The sequence below is a fragment of the Lissotriton vulgaris genome, chromosome 6 (assembly GCF_964263255.1).
Source record: "Lissotriton vulgaris chromosome 6, aLisVul1.2, whole genome shotgun sequence".
Classification (NCBI taxonomy): Eukaryota; Metazoa; Chordata; class Amphibia; order Caudata; family Salamandridae; genus Lissotriton; species Lissotriton vulgaris.
In genome coordinates this window covers 648,878,730-648,900,457 of record NC_141694.1, presented here as the reverse complement: position 1 = coordinate 648,900,457, position 21,728 = coordinate 648,878,730, and the positions used below count along the sequence as shown (strand labels likewise).

General features: G+C 52.6%; 1 protein-coding gene across 1 annotated transcript in view; it reads right to left on the bottom strand.

The window, feature by feature from the left end:
* MDN1 (midasin AAA ATPase 1) overlaps positions 1-21,728 on the bottom strand; it is a 2,142,100-nt gene that overhangs the window by 1,745,281 nt on the left and 375,091 nt on the right. The window lies entirely within an intron of this gene.

Genomic DNA, 21,728 nt, shown 5'->3' with positions numbered 1-21,728 from the left:
GAGCCACCTGTCAAGAGCAAAAAAGGCACTTACAGGAGATACTGCCCCCTACCAGGAGGCGAGTACCGAAGACCAACCCAAGGGTCCTTGCAGAACGGGGAAGAAGGGAGGGCTGTGAAGGAATCTGTGGATAGAATCGTCTCTACAAGATACATCGTTACCAAAGGTAAGTAACTCGTACATCTGATAGACTACTAGCCGCAGATTCCTTCACGTAGAATAGGTACCCTAGCAATACCCACGGGGAAGGAGGGTCTGCGAAAGGACCCCACCAGTCTGGACAGGACAGAAGGCCCACAGCGGACCAGATCTGCGGATCAGGTAAGTAACCTCATCGCCGCCAGGCAAGAGGAACCCCCACAAGCAGAACACCACCAACCCCAAGAGGATGTAGGAGTAAGAAAGCAGACTTAAGAGGCCTAGACACTCACAGCAGAGGAACCAAGGGTAAGGCTAGAGAGGCCAAATCACCCCACTCCCCTACAAGGCAACGGAGCTTCCATCCAATGCCAAGACAGGAAGAGGAAGAAGAAGAAGAAGCCTAGAGGGCCCAAGGAAACGAGGGAAAAGAAGGTGAGCCCACCCCAGAAGGAGGGCAACAGGCGCCGACAGTCATAAGCCGCAAGAAGAACAGCCCGGGGCCTCAGGAAGACAGGGCAGGCGACACCTGACAAGTGAGATACAGAATCATCCCAGCACTCAGGACAGGAGCAGGGAGGGGAGGAAATGCCCGGACACACCCTTATGAGGGGCCGCGCACACGACCTCAAGAAGCAAAAGCAACATGCATAAACGCCATGGAGAACAGGCACCCGAAGGCAAACAGATCTCTAGCAGAGGCAAGCTATATAACAACTACAACTACCCCGCATAGGGTACGTTAAGTCTAAAGATATGGGAACCCTCTTTGGAAGAACTTCCGCAGCAGGGGAAAACCAAAAGAACCACGGGTAAAAACAAAAGAGCCACGGGGAAAAACAACCCCGCGGAAGGCTTGACAAGCAGCCCAAGCAAAGCAGAAGGACTAATCTCAGGGCCAAGTCTGCGCAACAACTCCAGCAAAACACATACATAGTCAACAAAGAGCCGTCCAGCACCCAACAATACCAAAGTCCCAAGGAGGACTCAATTGCCAGAAAACACACTCTACAGCCAGAATAACCGGCTTAAGAAGGCCCAGAACCAGCCCATCTCAGCAGTCACTGAGTAAGGGAAGGAGGAGGAGGAGAATAAGGCGAAGGAGGAGGAGAACGGAGCCCTGCCAGGAACCTCTGGATGGCGGAGTCAGCCGGGGCACTGAACAACAGGCTTCCATCAAACGGATGATCAATGAGCCGCTTCTGAACATTTTCCGGGAAAACACCGTCCTGAAGCCAAGCATGGCGCCGGAGAGCGACTGAGGAAGCCATCTCCGAGATGTCCGGAGCGGATAATGAACGCGGCCAACTCCCGTCCATCCAACGCATGATGCTGTAAATCCACCTGAACAGTCTTCTGGGAAGCCGCGGATCCCAGAGACTCAGCCAAGTCCCACAAACAAGAGGAGGCCCTAGCCAATACACAGAAGGTGTTAAGGGCCCGCAGGGCAGCGCTGGTCGATGCCAACATGTTGCCCCCCAAGAGTCCAGCCAGTGGGCCTCCCAGGACGGCGGAGTCAACAGTGGCGGTAAGAAGGGAAAAGCAGTCCGTAAAAGCGGACTGGAGGCAGAGGGATGGAGGGAAAGACACGCCGGGTCACGCGGTGCCAGAAGCTGCCGGTCCAGAAGGTGTTGAGGCACCGGATCCCCTGAGGCAGGACGCCTCCAAGCCCCCTTCACGGAAGAAAGGAGCGATTCCTCAAAGGGAAGCAAGATCTCCCTCCCACCAGAGCCCTGGTGGAGAACCTCCAATAGATGGTCCGCCGGGAAATGGGCAATCGAGTCACCTGTGCGAAGAATGCCCACAGCCGTGGACACCGCGTGAGCGAAGGCCGCACCCGCTTCAGTAGGGCCCTGCATTGGAGAAAGCAGCTCCTCCGTGGGGCGACGACAGCAAACTAAGGCGGCCGTCCCTGAAGCCAAGCGGGACGGGCAAAGGCCAGACCTGGAAGTCAGCAGGAAACGAAGAATGGGGGACCTGCCGCTCCTCCGACGATCACCTCGGCCTCATAAATGGCAGGGAGCCACCCTTCGACAACACCGGAGAAAAAGAAACCACAAGGCAGCCAGTCTCCGGGAAGGACAACACCAATATGCAGCCAGCCTCCAGAGAAGGAGCATCCGAAGACGAATCCACGGCACGACCTCTGTGTGGAGCCGTAGAGTCCGCCGCCTGAGGCAGGACGTCAACACCATCCGGCGCTGAGGGAGACGCTGGACAGGGCTCCTCCAAGTCACACCGCGTCGGGCACCAGAGTGGGGCCAGAGCCGAACTGGCCAAGGGGTGGTGCCGGGACGTTGTCGACTCTACCTCCGCCGAGGCAGCCACCTGCGTGGAGGAACGAGAAGGACCGGGGGAGTAATACAAAGCTCTCTGCCAGCCTCGTCCCAGAATGTAGTGGAGGTGGTCCGGCGACCCATGCGGCGGCACCAGGGACGACTCAACCTCCGACGAGGCAGCCGCCCGCGGGGAGGGACGAGAGGGGCCCAGAGAGGGACGATGGGTCTCCACCCAGCCTCGACCCAGAGCGGGACGAGGAGAGGTCACAGACCCCTGTGGCACCACCCGGAACAGCAGGCGCTGGCACTGTGGCTGCGTCAGCTCAGCCGAGGACGAGGCTCTCGCCTGCCCAGAGAGCAGAGCGGGGCTCGGGGATACAGCCTGAGCCCCGGCGACTTTCCGCGACACCACAGGGACTCCCGCAGGAGTTCGCGGCGAAGCAGAGGCGCCATGGCCTGAAGAGGGACCCCCGAGGGGCCACACCCCAATAGCACCACATCCTCCAAGCCTTGATCCGAGCCAGTCGGCGCTGGGGCTGGAGCCGCCGGCGGCGCTGCGGAGGGCCCCTCGCAAGGCGGGGGATCCGCCGACGCCCCAGGAGGGGAAGGAGGAGGAGACGCCAGCAAGGGCTGGAAAGCCGCCGTGTATGTCTCCATCTGGTTTCTCGACGTCCCATCACCAGGAAACAGTGGATAGGACGACACGTGGGCAGCATCACCTGTGGAGAGCCTGCGCCCCCGTAGGCCGGACACCAGCCCCCGGGGACAAACTGCAACACTTACCCACCGGGGAGTGACGCTCACGTGACATCGGAGAAGAGCGAAGACAAAGATAAAGTCCAAACCTGAAGCCGTCCGTAGAGGCTGATCGAGGGGAAGAAGTCGACCCTGAGAGACGCGCTGAGAGTAGTTTCATCCGGCGCTCCCGCCTCAGCTTCAACTGTTATAACGCCTCACAATCAGTGGTGCTGTGATCCTCCCCTAAACCTCACATACAAATGAGGTGAGGGTCCGTCGCCGACATAAAACGCCCACACGACGTGCAAGTCTTGAAGCCCGAAGGCATTTGCACACTGTTCCCCAAAAGAAAGGACAATGAGGAGAAAGAAGGGGCCAAAACAGGCCTGTAGCAAGACCGAATCAGAGTTGCGCGCGCAAGAGGAAACAAGCATTTACAATGCAATGGTTTCGCCTTTGGAAAAGTTAGAGTTATTGGCATTGCTCATGACATTTCTTTTTTTTTTTTTAACTTATAAATAAATGGCATTGTTATTTACATTGCCAACAGCCCACACAGCTCTCTCAGCCCACACAGCCCACACAGCCCACACAGCCCACACAGCCCACACAGCCCACACAGGCCACACAGGCCACACAGGCCACACAGGCCTCACAGCCCACACAGGCCTCACAGCTCACACAGCTCACACAGCTCACACAGCCCACACAGCTCACACAGCTCTCACAGCCCACACAGCTCTCACAGCCCACACAGCCCTCACAGCCCACACAGCCCTCACAGCCCTCACAGCCCACACAGCCCACACAGCTCTCACAGCCCTCACAGCCCACACAGCCCACACAGCCCACACAGCCCACACAGCCCACACAGCCCACACAGCTCTCACAGCCCACACAGCTCTCACAGCTCTCACAGCTCTCACAGCCCACACAGCCCACACAGCCCACACAGCCCTCACAGCCCACACAGCTCTCACAGCCCACACAGCTCTCACAGCCCACACAGCTCTCACAGCCCACACAGCTCTCACAGCCCACACAGCTCTCACAGCCCACACAGCTCTCACAGCCCACACAGCCCACACAGCTCTCACAGCCCACACAGCTCTCACAGCCCACACAGCTCTCACAGCCATCCGCCCACACAGCTCTCACAGCCCACACAGCTCTCACAGCTCTCACAGCTCTCACAGCCCACACAGCTCTCACAGCCCACACAGCTCTCACAGCCCACACAGCCCACACAGCCCACACAGCCCACACAGCCCACACAGCCCACACAGCTCTCACAGCCCACACAGCTCTCACAGCCCACACAGCTCTCACAGCCCACACAGCTCACAGCTCTCACAGCCCACACAGCTCACAGCTCTCACAGCCCACACAGCTCTCACAGCCCACACAGCCCACACAGCTCTCACAGCCCACACAGCCCACACAGCTCTCACAGCCCACACAGCTCTCACAGCCCACACAGCTCACACAGCCCACACAGCTCACACAGCTCACACAGCTCACACAGCTCTCACAGCCCACACAGCTCTCACAGCCCACACAGCTCTCACAGCCCTCAGAGGCCACACAGCCCTCAGAGGCCACACAGCCCTCACAGCCCACACAGCCCTCACAGCCCACACAGCTCTCACAGCCCACACAGCCCTCACAGCCCACACAGCCCACACAGCCCTCACAGCCCACACAGCCCTCACAGCCCACACAGCCCTCACAGCCCACACAGCCCTCACAGCCCACACAGCCCTCACAGCCCACACAGCTCTCACAGCCCACACAGCCCACACAGCCCACACAGCTCTCACAGCCCACACAGCTCTCACAGCCCACACAGCTCTCACAGCCCACACAGCTCTCACAGCCCACACAGCTCTCACAGCCCTCACAGCCCTCACAGCTCTCACAGCCCTCACAGCTCTCACAGCCCACACAGCCCACACAGCTCTCACAGCCATCCGCCCACACAGCTGTCACAGCCCACACAGCTCTCACAGCCCACACAGCTCTCACAGCCCTCAGAGGCCACACAGCCCTCACAGCCCTCACAGCCCACACAGCCCTCACAGCCCACACAGCCCACACAGCTCTCACAGCCCACACAGCTCTCACAGCCCACACAGCCCACACAGCTCTCACAGCCCACACAGCTCTCACAGCCCACACAGCTCTCACAGCCCACACAGCTCTCACAGCCCACACAGCTCTCACAGCCCACACAGCTCTCACAGCCCACACAGCTCTCACAGCCCACACAGCTCTCACAGCCCACACAGCTCTCACAGCCCACACAGCTCTCACAGCCCACACAGCCCACACAGCCCACACAGCTCTCACAGCTCTCACAGCCCACACAGCTCTCACAGCCCACACAGCTCTCACAGCCCACACAGCTCTCACAGCCCACACAGCTCTCACAGCCCACACAGCTCTCACAGCCCTCACAGCCCACACAGCCCACACAGCCCACACAGCCCACACAGCTCTCACAGCCCACACAGCTCTCACAGCTGTCACAGCCCACACAGCTGTCACAGCCCACACAGCTCTCACAGCCCACACAGCTCTCACAGCCCACACAGCTCTCACAGCCCTCAGAGGCCACACAGCCCTCAGAGGCCACACAGCCCTCACAGCCCACACAGCCCTCACAGCCCACACAGCTCTCACAGCCCACATAGCTCTCACAGCCCACACAGCTCTCACAGCCCACACAGCTCTCACAGCCCACACAGCTCTCACAGCCCACACAGCTCTCACAGCCCACACAGCCCTCACAGCCCTCACAGCCCACACAGCCCACACAGCCCACACAGCCCACACAGCCCACACAGCCCTCACAGCCCACACAGCTCTCACAGCCCACACAGCTCTCACAGCCCACACAGCTCTCACAGCCCACACAGCTCTCACAGCCCACACAGCTCACAGCCCACACAGCTCTCACAGCCCACACAGCTCTCACAGCCCACACAGCTCTCACAGCCCACACAGCTCTCACAGCCCACACAGCTCTCACAGCCCACACAGCTCTCACAGCCCACACAGCTCTCACAGCCCACACAGCTCTCACAGCCCACACAGCTCTCACAGCCCACACAGCCCACACAGCTCTCACAGCCCACACAGCTCTCACAGCCCACACAGCTCTCACAGCTCTCACAGCCCACACAGCTCTCACAGCCCACACAGCTCTCACAGCCCACACAGCTCTCACAGCCCACACAGCTCTCACAGCCCACACAGCTCTCACAGCCCACACAGCTCTCACAGCCCACACAGCTCTCACAGCCCACACAGCTCTCACAGCCCACACAGCTCTCACAGCCCACACAGCTCTCACAGCCCACACAGCTCTCTCAGCCCACACAGCTCTCTCAGCCCACACAGCTCTCACAGCCCACACAGCTCTCACAGCCCACACAGCTCTCACAGCCCACACAGCTCTCACAGCCCACACAGCTCTCACAGCCCACACAGCTCTCACAGCCCACAGAGCTCTCACAGCCCACAGAGCTCTCACAGCCCACAGAGCTCTCACAGCCCACACAGCTCTCACAGCCCACACAGCTCTCACGGCCCACACAGCTCTCACAGCCATCCGCCCACACAGCTGTCACAGCACAGCAGTTGCTCTCAGTGCAAGTGTGCACTGAAGCAGGTACTGTAGTAGAATTGGCCTATACCATGTACTGCACTGTGACATTTACACAGCACTTCATCCCCGGGCCGTGGAGTGCTCTGGTTTGCACGGAGACCCTAGGTGCAAAGGTTTAAGATGGCGTGGGTTCGAGCGTGGCCAGTGCCTGTGATGCTGGGTGACGCGTGTGAGGTCTGGAGAGACTGCGCAAGCGCAGATCGGCCCTCTTACGTGGCTGGTTATAATATACTACTTTGCACAAGCGCAGACATGCCCTGCCTCTTACATGGCTGCGCAGCCAAGTTTTAATGTGCTCCAGTTTTTTCTGCTGTTTGCAAAGTCCTCTTATTCCTGCTGGCACGGAGTGGCGCATCTTCAGCGTTTCACCCTGTGCGAGATTTGTTGAAGGAAGGAACAGATAGGAAAGGGGCTGCTCCATGACACTGTGGTTGCCTTGACAGTGGTTGCTCACTTTGTTTTGCTGGGGGAACGAACAGGCAGGCTGACATTGCAGCACGCACACAGAAAGACGGACCTTAGACACTGCAGGCACACAGATAGACGGACACTGGAGGCACACAGACAGACCTCGGACACTACAGACACACAGACAGGCTGACACTGCACGCACACAGACAGACGGACACTGCAGGCACACACACAGACAGACGGACCACGGACACTGCAGGCAGGCAGACAGCCGATCACCGCAGGCACACAGATAGACGGACATTGCAATCGGACAGATGGACACTGCAGGCGCACAGACAGCGGGACACTACAGGCACACAGACAGACTGACACTACAGGCACACAACCCACACATCTATCTAACCCACCGTCAGCGTAAGAGGCAGCGATGCATTTCTAGTCTGTATTCGTGATGTTCAAGAGTTATGTATGACTGGAGGAGTCAAGCAACCTTTCAAACAATAAACCCTGAAAGACTCAGTGAATCCCTATTTGACTAAACTGTGTGATCTTGGGCAAATCACTTCACCTGCCCGAGCCTCGGACTCTATTTCTGGCCGGTAATAAGAACACGCAGAGGTGATTCAGTTCAGTGTGTGCTTTGTAAGAAAATATCCTTCAAGGTGCAGTCACGCTCTGCAGCCTCCCCCTGCCCCTCTCCAAGGTGGCATGGAAATATCATTGCGCAGGCCGGAAGGCTGCCCGTATTCTGCAGGAGCGGGTCCGCTGCCTGTTTGAGGCACCGTGGAAAACAAAAAGTGATGTATGGAGGCTTGAATCGATGGAACCCAATAGTCATTAATCATAGCAACATGTCTGGTCGCGTCACTGCTGCATCTCAGCAATGCATCACACCAACATCATAAAAATCCGCTCGGCTCCCCGATATACCACCTCAATCCCCGCATCTCCCACTCAGCAGATGTGCTCTGCGGCAGATCTGAAGATCGCAAGGGCAAGCAATCACCAACCTTGAGAGGCCACCCGCAGGCCCCCCGAAGATCCTCCCGTCTGTGTTGAAGACATGCCGTACTCGGCTCGCGGAAACTTGGGGCCAGCCTTGCCCTTACCACCCCGCGCTGGGCACCGAGGTCTTCGGATCCGGCGGTGCTGGCATCGTCGGCTCCCTCTGGCGCCCTCCCCTCCAGACTGATGCGCAGTCTGGCTGCTTCCACGGCGTAATGCAGCCTCAAATAACAGAATTCAATGCATAAAGTAGCACCAGAGTTGGCCCCGTCCGGTATTTGTTGCAGATCTCTGCGACAGGCACACAGCCCACACATCTATCTAACCCACCGTCAGCGTAAGAGGCAGCGATGCATTTCTAGTCTGTATTCGTGATGTTCAAGACAGTTATGTATGACTGGAGGAGTCAAGCAACCTTTCAAACAAAAAAACCCTGAAAGACTCAGTGAATCCCTATTTGACTAAACTGTGTGATCTTGGGCAAATCACTTCACCTGCCCGGGCCTCGGACTCTATTTCTGGCCGGTAATAAGAACACGCAGAGGTGATTCAGTTCAGTGTGTGCTGTGTAAGAAAATATCCTTCAAGGTGCAGTCACGCTCTGCAGCCTCCCCCTGCCCCTCTCCAAGGTGGCATGGAAATATCATTGCGCAGGCCGGAAGGCTGCCCGTATTCTGCAGGAGCGGGTCCGCTGCCTGTTTGAGGCACCGTGGAAAACAAAAAGTGATGTATGGAGGCTTGAATCGATGGAACCCAATAGTCATTAATCATAGCAACATGTCTGGTTGCGTCACTGCTGCATCTCAGCAATGCATCACACCAACATCATAAAAATCCGCTCCCCGATATACCACCTCAATCCCCGCATCTCCCACTCAGCAGATGTGCTCTGCGGCGCCCAGCACGGAAGAGGAGGGTATCGCGAGACAAGAGAGCCAGTGTTTGCCCCCTTTGCAATGATGTGACATTATTGTTGGGGTGACGGACGATTAACAGCCACTAATGCCCGGCACATACGGGCAATGAGTGTTAGGTACTGTGTTGGCTGGTAATATAGTATCTTTCGAATCCCGGAAGCGCTAAATCCCGGAACATACACGATGGATGTTCCATCTCTTTATTTATAGATGGGGAAAGCCCACCGGTGGTTAGCAATTCCGCCTGAGTTAGTGGTGCTTACTATTACAACCCATATATAAATCAGACTCTAGGACAGTTAATAACTGCAAGTCCTTCTCCCCATGTCATGCTGTACCCACAGAGGAAACGTGCACAGGACAGCGAGGAGGGGGGACGGCGGGAGGAGGGACACAGAGTAAGGCAGGACAGCAGCAAGCACGGCCCGGCCGGACCAGATTCGGGGGCGTTCCCGGCTTTTGGCTGACGTATCATGACGTAGCCAAAAGCCAAAGATTCTCGGGAACGCCCCCGAATCTGGTCCAGCCATGACGGACCCTCTCTGTTCCAATGGCTAGCCTCCATTTATGGAGCTAGCCAATGGGACAGGGGGGCGTATTCCAGAGTCCTTACTGCAATCAAGAGATTTCTCTGGAGGCGGAGCTTACAGCTCCGTTCCCCAGCGAAACCTAAAAACCTGACGTAGGTGCGCCGGGGTGGGACTTATGTGACCTCGCGGACGTCACGTACGCGGACGACGCCTTGTCGGAGTCGCGTGATGCCGCCCGGCCCCCGGCGCGCAGGAATGCTGTGGAAAAAAGTTTTCAGATGAAGTCTCATGCCTGGGGATAATTCTACGTGAAGGAATCTGTAGCTAGTAGTCTATCAGATATAAACGGCACAGGTTCGCTTATATAGTCTCTTGGGTCATACATTCTAAAGAGCTGTGTGAATGCGAAGCTACAGCAATCGGTTTTGTGCTATGTCGGGAGATGTGCTGGCTGGTTTCACAAATAAATAACACGTTTGTGAGCCAGTGTTGGGAAGCAGTGGGCCTTTGTTTACTTTTGAACAGAGCATGGTCAGACCTTCCCTGAACATCCCTTGAAATGAAGACTTCTATTTCACATCTTCAAAATCCCTAATTAGAAAGTTAATTGAAGAGTAAGGGGTCGGTGGAAATTTACAGATCTCGTAACAGATTGGCGTCCCTGAGAAGGCATTTGAGCTGTGCCTGTGGTATGGACTGACTTATTCCCCGCCTTGTCAGCATTTCAGAGACACTGGTCTGTCATAAAACGTCCAAATGTTTATCAGTCCAACTATTCAGGTTTTGTGATCATTTGCTTTTTGTTTTTATAAGCCATTTCTATTGGTATTGCACAAGACAGTTTACAAACGTCCTTGCGTGATATATATTATAGATAATAAGGAATATGCTACTTACCAGTACGCCTCTGTTCTTGGCATGTAGGGCTGCTGACATTAATATCTGTGCATATATCGCCGCCTAGTGTTGGGTCCGGAGATTGCACATTGTTGTCCTGGAAGAGTCTTAAAAAGTATCGCGAGATAGGTGGCTCCTTCCCCGGACTACAGTGCGCATGGGCATCCTCTCCATCCTCAGATTGTTTTTCGCCATTGTGGCAGGGATGGAGTATGATACAGTAAGTGATGTCCATGCTATAGAATAATTCTGAGTGCTACAGCTGCGACAGGCACCGGGGAGGAGGGAGGGAGATATGAATGTCAGCAGCCCTACATGCCAAGAACAGATGCATACTGGTAAGTAGCATATTCCGTTCGAGGCATGTGGGCTGCTGAATTCATATCTGTGCATAGAATGTATAGCAGTCTCCCTCTTAGCGGTGGTTGCCTGTGCCAGCTGCAGCAGCCTGAAAAAGAGTCTCGAGTACAGCCTGTCCTACAGCTGCTTGGAGTGTACATCTATGCAGTAGTGTTAGGTAAATAGATGTATGGTAGTCCATGTAGCTGCTCTACATATGTCTTCTAGAGGAATGTTTCCCAGGAAAGCCATGGATGCCCCTAACTTGCGTGTGGAATGCGCCCTTGGGGGAACTGTTAATGTGCGTTTAGCTTTCTGATAACAAATTTGTATGCACTTAACAATCCATCTAGCTATACCTTATTTTGAAATGGGGTTGCCTTTGTGCTGTGGTGAAAAGGCAACAAACAGTTGCTTAGTTTTCCTGAAAGGTTTTGTTCTGTCTATATAGTACAGGAGAGCTCTTTTAACATCCAGGGTATGTAGAGCTCTTTCTACCTCTGAATCTGGATTTGGGAAGAACGCTGGCAGTTCGATAGTCTGAATGATGTGAAACTGGGATACCACCTTTGGCATAAATTTAGGGTTTGTACGTAGCACTACCCTATTTGCATGAATTTTTATGAATGGCTCCTGAATAGTTAGGGCTTGTAGCTAACTAACTCTCCTAAGTGATGTAATCGCCACTAAGAAAGCCACTTTCCACGTTAGGAATTGAATCTCACACGAGTGTAGAGGTTCAAAAGGTGGGCCCATTAGTCTGGTTAGAACCACGTTGAGGTTCCAGACAGGTGAAGGTGGGTATCTTGGAGGAATCACTTGTTTGAGTCCCTCCATAACAGCTTTATTAGCAGGTACTCTGAAGAGTGAAAGGTGTTGCCTGTTCTGAGGATAAGCTGCCACCGCAGCCAAATGTATACGTATGGAACTGTAGGCTAGATTGCATCTATGTAAATGTAACAGGTAACACATGATGTTTTGAGTGGATGCATATAGCGGATTTATGTCATTATTGGTACAATAGATGACAAATCGTTTCCACTTCGCCGCATAGCATGCTCTGGTTGCAGGTCTTCTTGCCTCTTTGATAATATCCATACAGTCAGGAGGCAAGTTCAGGTAGCCAAACTATGACTTCAGGAGCCAGATCGCAAGGTTCAACTGTTGCGGATCTGGGTGCTGAATGTCTCCATGGCTCTGCGTTAAAAGAGTGGGTGTTAATCGCAGCCTTTGATGAGGCACCTCGGAAAGTTCTAGGAACATGGTGTACCATGGTTGCCTCGCCCACAATGGAGCAACTAAGATGACTGTCATCGAGTGTTGTAGAAGTTTGCGTGCCACTAGTGGTATGAGCGGGGCTGGGGGAAAAGCATACGCAAACCTGCCTGATCAGTTCATCCATATCGCATTTGCCTGAGACTGCGGATGTGGAAACCTGGCGGCGAAGCTTTGGCATTTTGTGTTTTCCCTTGTGGCGAACAGGTCTATCGCTGGGTGACCCCAATGCTGGAAGTACGGTTATAGCACTGAGGGATGTATCTCCCACTCGTGCATCTGGTGGCTGTGTCTGCTGAGCAGATCCGCCGTCTGGTTGTCCCTGCCTGGGAGGTGTTCCGCCATGGGGAATATGTTCCTTTGAATGGCCCACTTCCACATGCTTTGCGCTAGGTGTGACAACTGTGGAGAGTGTGTCCCTCCCTGCTTCTGTATGTAGTACATGAAAGTCATGTTGTCCGTCCAGATCAACACTACTTTGTTGCACAAATGTACCTTGAACGCCTTCATTGCCATGAAGATTGCCATTAGTTCCAATAGGTTGATATGCATCTTCTTTTGCTGTGCCGTCCATAGTCCCTGTACTGTGTAATGGAGGACATGCGCTCCCCAGCCCAGGAGAGATGCGTCCGTCGTCAGCACTATTTGTGGTACAGGCTCTTGGAACGGTCGTACCCTGCAAAGGTTTTGTGGGTTCCACCAATGCAGAGTGGTATGCGCGACCGGTCACCAACACTAGGTCTTTCAATTGTCCTTGAGCCTGGTTCCACTGCCGTGCTAAGCTCTCCTGAAGAGGACACAGGTGTAGTCTCGCGTGAGGGACTATGAAGATGCAGGAGGCCATCATGCCTATCAACTGCATAAACACCCGTGCTGGGAGCGAATGTTGGGATCCGAATTTCTGAATCAGTAATTGAATGCTGTTGATTCTTGCTGAGTTTGGCTGTGCCTTTACTACCAGAGTGTCTATCGTTGCTCCCAGGTACTGTTGTACGTGAGCGGGTTGGAGATGAGACTTTATATAGTTCAATGAGAATCCGAGGCTGTGGAGGAGGTGAATTGTATGAGACATGTGGCTGGCACATTGCTGGACTGACTTTGCTTGGATGAGCCAGTCGTCCAGATAGGGGTAGACGTGGACATGGTTTCTCCTCAGGTGCGCTGCTACCGTCGCTAGGCACTTGGTAAATACCCTGGGAGCTGTTACCCCGAAAGGTAGTACCTTGAACTGGTAATGTTGATTTTGTATGGTAAACCTGAGATACTTCCTGTGTGCAGGATGTATTGGTATGTGGAAGTAAGCGTCCTTTAGGTCTAGCGTTGCCAGGAAGTCTCCCTGAGTGAGCAATAGCAGAACATGTTGTAAAGTGAGCATGTGAAAATGTTCTGATAAGATGTATTTGTTTAGGGGCCTGAGATCCAGTATTGGCCTGAAAGACCCGTCCTCTTTGGGTATTAAGAAGTACAGCGAGTATACCCCTGTGCACTGTTCCTGTATCAGGAAGAGTTCTATGGCCCCTTTTTGCAGCATGCTGATAACTTCTTGCTGCAATAAGTCTATGTGCTCTGTGGACATAGGACGGTGTCTTGGGGGTATGTTGGGTGGAGTGGAAGTTAGCTCTAGACAATAGACGTACTGAATAAGTTGTCTCACCCACCTGTGTGGTAATGCTCTCCCAGACTGGCAGGAACTGTTGTAATCGCCCCCCGACCGGTGTTACATGGTCTGGGGGCAGTGACAAGGCGTCACTGTTTAGTATTGGCAGAGGATCTGGTGTTGTTATTCCCTCGTCCTCTGCCTTTGCTGCTGTTGCCACGGAATCCACCGCTATTGTTCTTATTATAGGTGGTCTGCGTGCTCCCTTTATTGAATGGAATCTGTTGTGATGCCTGGCCTCGTGTAGCTTCTCTGTTACTGGAGCGACGAAACAAACCTCCTCTGAACTGTTGGGACTGCAAGGCACCCATAGACTTGGCTGTTTCTGTGTCTTTTTTAATCTTTTCTAAGATTGTGTCCACATCAGGACCAAATAAAAAAAAATCAGGGTTTACAGGCTGATTCAATAATGTGGTTTCAATTTCAGGTTTGAACCCAGAGATGCGCAACCAAGCATGTCTCCTGAGCATGACACTTGTGTTAATGGCCCTGGAAGCGGTGTCTGCTGAGTCTAGCGCGCATTTAATGGAGGAGTTTGATATGAGTTTCCCCTCCTGGATTAGCATTTCTGCTCCCTCTTTGTAGGCCTCAGGCAAATGTTGAAGCAGTTGCTTTAAAGTGTCATAATGCGCCCTATCGTATCTGGCTAATAGGGCCTGTGTATTAGAAATTCTCCAGATATTAGCTGCTTGAGCAGCCACCCTTTTCCCTGAAGCTTCTAATACTTTAGATTCCTTGTCCGGAGGAGGAGCATCGCCCGTAGTTTGTGAGTTGGCTCGCTTACGAGCATTTGAGACCACCAAAGAGTCTAATGGCAACTGTCCCTTAATATATGTAGGGTCCACAGGCGCCGGTCTGTATTTTCTTTCAATCCTGGGGTTAATAACCCTTGCTCTAGTGGTTTCTTTGAAAATGTCCCCTGTGTGTTTAAGGACATCTTTCAGCATTGGTAAAGTTTTAACAGATTACTCTGAAGTGGAGAAAGTGTCAAACAGGAAGTCCTCCTCAACTGGGTCAGCATGCATGTCCACATCATGATTTAGTGCTGCCCTTTCAATCAAAGCGTTGAACGCATCTGTATCTGCCGTTGGTGAAGTTTTAACAGTATAAGAAGGAGTATCCGGAATAGTTTGTGACTCCCCCTGGTCAGCAGGGTCCGTTCAGGCTTGAGTCTGGTCATCCTGATCCGTGTCCGCAGGGTAATGATATTGTTCATCATCGTCATACCCCATATCCTCAGTAGTGGGTGTGGGAGAGTATGCAGAAGTGTCCTGGCCATGATACCTCACAGTCTCTAAAAGGACAGGCGACGTTTAAGAATCCCTTTTCTTCTTGAGTGGAATTTTGTGTGATTCCAGAGGATTTTCTGACCTGATCTTCCTTTGATAAATAGTAAGTCTACCAGATACGGAGTCGATATGTAGCTTCGACTGGTCATCATATGAGGGCTCTTGGTACAAAACGTCCTCTTCTAGAGGATGTGTCCTTTTTCCCAATGACACCTTCTTGGTCGTTTCGACCCCAGGTTTCGGATCGAGCGCTTTAGGGCGTGCAGTCGGGGGCAGACTGAATTTTATTGGCGGCACAGTGTCTTTAGACAGACCGACCTTCTTCGGTACCAGCGTCGATAGAGGCCCGACCGATTTTGCCTTTTCGTAAATAAGTTTATGTCCTTGCGTCGACTTCGGTGCTTGTGGCGTCAGAGGCGCGCTTTTCTGTCTTGACTCGACGTGGTCCTTCGAGGCGCTTTTGGATTTCGACTCAAGGCCTTTGACCAGCTGGGGCCTGTCTACTTGATGCTTCGGATCGAGAAGCTTCCAAGACTCGAGTCCTTTGTTTGTGTCGCTGTCCGTCGACGTCGTCGGTTTGACGTGCTTGGTTTTAATGGAGCACTTTAGCGCACCGATCTTCGGTTCGACACTCTTCACCTTTGACCCCGCTGGGTCGTCGACACCTTTTTTGTTCGTCGACTCCGATGGGTTCGAGCTCTTCGATCCGAAGACTGATTTCAGCAGTTTGGGTTTAGTTTGCGACTCGATGGTTTTCGGTTTCGTTTTAAGTAGTTGGACCGATGGCTCATGTGATATATTCTTAGCCGGGCCTTGACGCAGGGCTATAGAATGTTCTTCATGATCTTGGCTAAGGCCTTCTGGCGATGCCTCGACCTGAGCCCTTGGAAGTCTTTGAGTCTGTTTCGGGCCCCGTACCCACTGTTGGGACTGGTTCATCGCTGGAGTCGTCATCAACGGTTCCGATGGGGGATACGTCGTCCCTTACCTCGAGGACGTTTTAATCCTCGACGTTCTCCTCGTCGTCTTCATAATAGTTGGAGTCATGCTCCGAACCGGGATTCAACTGCAGTTCTGGATCCTCAGTCTCGACGACCTCATCATCCTCTTCGAAGATATTCACCGGGTCGGGCGCTGGCTTCGACATAGTTTGCCTCGCTGCACGTCGGAGTCTAAGCGTCTTCTTCGACCTGAATCGAGCACAAGCTAGACAGTTGTCCTCATTGTGCTCTGGTGATAAGCACTTGTTGCACACCAAGTGTACATCGATGTGCGGGTACTTAGAGTTACAAAGGGGGCATCGTTTGAACGGGCTCCGTTCCATCGACGATCGGTCTCCGCTGTCGAAAAGGCCACGCGGCTCTTTTCGACGTCATGCTCAAGAATAACTGGAACAAGATCTCGGCACCGATCGAAACAATACAGACGACCCAAAGGCCTTTTGGCCTTTAGAAAAGTTTCCGAACTTGAGTAAAGAAAAGTACATCCGAACCCAATGGCGGAAAAAAAACAATCTGAGGATGGAGAGGATGCCCATGCGCACTGTAGTCCGGGGGAGGAGCCACCTATCTCGTGATACTTCGAAGACTCTTCCAGGACAACAATGTGCAATCATCCGAACCCAACACTAGGTGGCGATCTATGCACAGATATGAATTCAGCAGCCCACATGCCTCGAACATAATTTAGCTTGAGTGACTTTTTTCACTATTGAAAAAATTCTACAAATTAGAGCCCAGAAAGTGGGCCTGTTTGCCAATCGCCCCTGCACAACACCCACCAAAACCCCACATCTAAGCATTTACAGTCTTCATAGTGCCATGCCCTCAAGAAAGACATTTTCATTCACTAGGGTATGCATAGAGAGGGTCCCCATGAGTTAAAGGGGCTTGAGTGTCACTTGAACGCACACCCCTCAGTATATTTTTGAGTCCCCAGTGCGGAGTTTAGTGAACATTAGATTAACTTTAAAATATAGTAGTTCATTTGTCAAGTTGAACAAGAATAGTTTTTTGCTACATTTTAAACCATGGGCGTCTTCATAGAACACCTCCCAGAACACTTTACTAACTCTGCTATATCAAACTTTACAACATTAGACATACACATAATAGTTATATGGATTTTGTTAAGGCTTCGTAAACATTGGAAATGAGACTTGATTTTATAGAAAAATATTTGAAGTGATTTACCTATAATTAAGACATGAGCTGACAAAATGACAGTTCTATATATAGCAACCAATTGTAGCACATTCAGTACTCGACAAAGCTGTTTAAAATGCATGCCTGTACAGGACTGGACATCCTTCATCTTTGGCACAGTGTAGGAATCTGGCTCTGTATTGAATATGCTACTTACCAGTATGCATCTGTTCTTGGCATGTAGGGCTGCTAACATTCATATCTTTGCATTAGATCGCCACCTAGTGTTGGGTCCGGATGATCGCACATTGTTGTCCTGGAAGAGTCTTCGAAGTATCCTGAGATGGGTGGCTCCTCCCCTGGACTACAGTGCGCATGGGCATCGGCTCCATCCCCAGATTGTTTTTCGCCATTGTGGCAGAGGATGGAGTGGCAAGTATAAAGGATGTCCATGCTAATGATTGAATACAATAGTATATCTGCAGCTGCGACAGGCACCGGGGAGGAGGGCGGGCGATATGAATGTTAGCAGCCCTACATGCCAAGAACAGATGCATACTGGTAAGTAGCATATTCAGTTCGAGGCATGTGGGCTGCTAAATTCATATCTTTGCATAGAATACATAGCAGTCCCTCCATCAGCGGCGGTTGCCCGTGCCAGCTGCAGAAACCTGAAAAAGTGTCTTGAGAACAGCCTGCCCTACAGCCGCTTGCTGTTTGGAATGTACATCAACACAGTAGTGTTTTGTAAAGGTATGTGGTGTAACCCACGTGGCTGCTCTGCAAATATCCTCTAGAGGAATGTTACCAAGGAAAGCCATGGATGCCCCCAACTTGCGTGTGGAGTGTGCCTTTGGGGGTATTGTTAAAGTGCGCTTGGCTTTATGATAACAGATTTGGATGCACTTAACAATCCATCTGGCTATTCCTGCTTTGGAAATTGGGTTGCCTTTGTGTTGTGGTGAGAAGGCAACAAAGAGTTGTTTCGTCTTCCTAAAGTGTTGTGTCCTGTCTATGTAGTACATCAATGCCCTCCGTACGTCCAAGGTATGGAGCATCCTTTCCGCCACTGTTTGTGGGTTCTGGAAGAATGCAGGCAAATCGATAGTTTGGTTGAGATGAAAATGTGACACCACCTTTGGAAGGAATTTGGGGTTAGTACGTAGTACCACCCTATTTGGATGAATTTGGATGAAAGGCTCTTGTATCGTGAGTGCTTGCAACTCACTTACGCGTCTTAGTGACGTAATGGCAATTAGGAAAGCAACTTTCCACGTTAGGAATTGCAGTTCGCACGAGTGCATTGGCTCAAACGGTGGTCCCATCAGCCTGGTGAGGACCACATTGAGGTTCCACACGGGAGCTGGCGGTGTTCTTGGTGGAATGACTCGTTTCAGTCCTTCAAGAAACGCTTTAATTGCAGGCACCCTGAAGACTGAGAGATGCTGCCTATTTTGAAGGTAAGCTGCGATGGCGGATAGATGTATCCGAATAGAAGTGTACGCTAGTTTGCACTTGTAAAGGTGTAACAGATAGCAAATGATGTTAGGGATAGATGCATCTAGCGGGTTTATGTCATTGTTTGCACAGTAAATGACAAAACGCTTCCATTTTGCGGCATAGCATGCTCTGGTTGACGGCTTCCTCGCCTCCTTGATGATGTTCATGCATTCAGGAGGGAGGTTCAGGTATCCAAACTCTAAGACTTCAGGAGCCAGATCGCTAGGTTGAGCTGTTGCGGATCTGGATGCTGAATTTCTCCATGGTTCTGCGTCAGAAGTCTGGGCGTGAGGCGCAGTCTTTGATGCGGGACCACTGAGAGCTCGAGGAACGTGGTGTACCATGCTTGGCGCGCCCACGTTGGAGCAACTAGGATGAGTGTCATGGAGTGTTGCCGTAGTTTCCTCGCCACCAGTGGTATCAGGGGTGTCGGGGGAAAAGCGTAAGCAAATTTGCCTGACCAGTTCATCCATATCGCATTGCCCTGCGATTGGGGGTGTGGGAACCTGGCGGCGAAGCTTTGGCATTTTGCGTTTTCCCTTGTGGCGAACAGGTCTATGTCTGGACGCCCCCACCTTTGGAAGTACGGCTGGAGTACCGATGGATGTATCTCCCACTCGTGCATTTGATGACTGTATCTGCTGAGCAGATCCGCCATCTGATTGTCCTTCCCCGGGAGGTGTTCTGCCATGAGGAAGATGTTCCTCTGAATGGACCACTTCCACATGCTCTGAGCCAGGTGAGACAGCTGTGGTGAGTGGGTGCCCCCCTGCTTTTGGATGTAGTACATCGCGGTCATGTTGTCCGTCCGGATTAACACCACTTTGTTGCACAGATGTACAATGAAGGACTTGAGCGCCATGAAGATCGCCATCAGTTCCAGATAGTTGATGTGCATCTTCTGTTGCTGCGTCGTCCATAGTCCCTGCACTGTGTAAGTGAGCAGGTGTGCTCCCCATCCCTGGAGAGATGCGTCCGTTGTCAGGATAACCTGTGGCACTGGCTCCTGGAACAGTCGGCCCTTGCAAAGGTTGTGTGGAGTCCACCAATGCAGAGAGTTGTATGCCCGACTGGTAACCAACACTAGGTCTGTTAATTGCCCCTGAGCCTGTGTCCACTGATTTGCTAAGCACTCCTGGAGCGGGCGCATATGCAACCGTGCGTGAGGGACTATGAAGATGCAGGAGGCCATCATGCCTATCAACTGCATGAACACTCTTGCTGGAAGCGAGTGTCCCGGTCTGAACTTCTGGATTAAGGACTGCATGCCGTCTATCCTGACCTGGTTTGGTCGTGCCGAGGCCGTCAGGGTATTGATCGTCGCACCCAGAAACTGCCGGACGTGTGCCGGCTGAAGGTGTGACTTCGGGTAATTCAACGAGAAACCCAGGTCGTGAAGGAGGTGAATGGTAGTCGACATGTCCGCGGCGCACTGCTGTTCCGATCTGGCTTGAACGAGCCAGTCGTCTAGGTAGGGGTAGACATGGATGTTCTGCCTCCTGAGGTGCGCTGCTACAGTCGCCAGACACTTGGTAAAGACCCTTGGGGCAGTCGTGACTCCGAAGGGTAGGACTTTGAACTGATAATGCGCGCCCTGGATAGTGAACCTGAGGTACTTTCTGTGGGACGGATGTAATGGAATGTGGAAATAAGCATCCTTGAGATCTAAGGTTGCTAAGAAGTCTCCTTTGTTTAACATAGGAAGAATCTGCTGCAGTGTAAGCATGTGGAAATGCTCTGACAGTATGTACAGATTGAGGGGACGGAGATCCAGAATTGGTCTGAGAGATCCATCCTTCTTTGGAATGAGGAAGTACAGAGAATAAACCCCTGTGCCTTCCTCCCCCACTGGCACGAGCTCGATTGCCCCTTTTTGCAGCATCACCAACACTTCCTGCTGCAATAAGTGCAAGTGCTCTGCGGACATAGGTCTTTGCCTTGGCGGAATGTTGGGTGGAGTGGACTGTAACTCTAGACAATAACCGTACTGTATAAGTTGTCGCACCCACCTGTCTGTGGTGATGTTGGTCCAGACGGGCAGGAACTGCTGTATTCTCCCCCCGACAGGTGTTAAATGGTCGGGGGGCAGTGACAGAGAGTCACTGGTTGCTTGGGGCAGAGGAGCGTGAATTGTTGCCTCCTTTGCCACGTCCTTTGTTGCTGTTTCCCCTGTAGCCCCTCTTGTTTTGTTTGGGGTACGAGGACTGTGCTCCACCTCTAGGGAACTGTGACTGTTGACCCATCTGTCCTCTGGTGACTCCACGGGCACCTGAGCGACGAAAATTATTGCCCCGAAACTGCTGAGATTGTAGGGCCCCCATCGATTTAGCAGTTTCGGTGTCCTTTTTAATCTTTTCCAGGGTGGTGTCAACATCTGGACCAAACAGTCTATCTGGATTGACTGGTTGATTAAGTATGGTTGTTTGAATGTCAGGTTTGAACCCCGATATGCGGAGCCAAGCCTGTCTTCTGAGCATGACACTGGTGTTAACGGCCCTAGCGGCCGTGTCCGCGACATCAAGTGCGCACTTTATGGCCGCGTTGGAGATCAGTTGTCCCTCCTGTATAAGCATTCTGGTGCCCTCTTGAAACTGCGGAGGCAGGTGTTCTACAATTTGCTCTAGTGTGTCGTAATGTGATCGATCATAACGTGCCAGTAGTGCCTGTGTATTTGCAATACGCCAGAAATTGGCAGCCTGTGCAGCCACTCTTTTGCCTCCTGCCTCTAGCACTTTGGACTCCTTATCCGGGGGAGGAGCTTCACCCGTTGTTTGGGAGTTGGCCCTCTTGCGTGCGTTTGCTACCACCAAGGAGTCAAGCGGCAACTGTCCTCGAATGTATGCAGGGTCTGCAGGGGCTGGTCTGTACTTTTTTTCAATACGTGGGTTGACCACCCTTGCCCTGGTAGGCTCTTTAAAGATGTCCGCAGCGTGCTT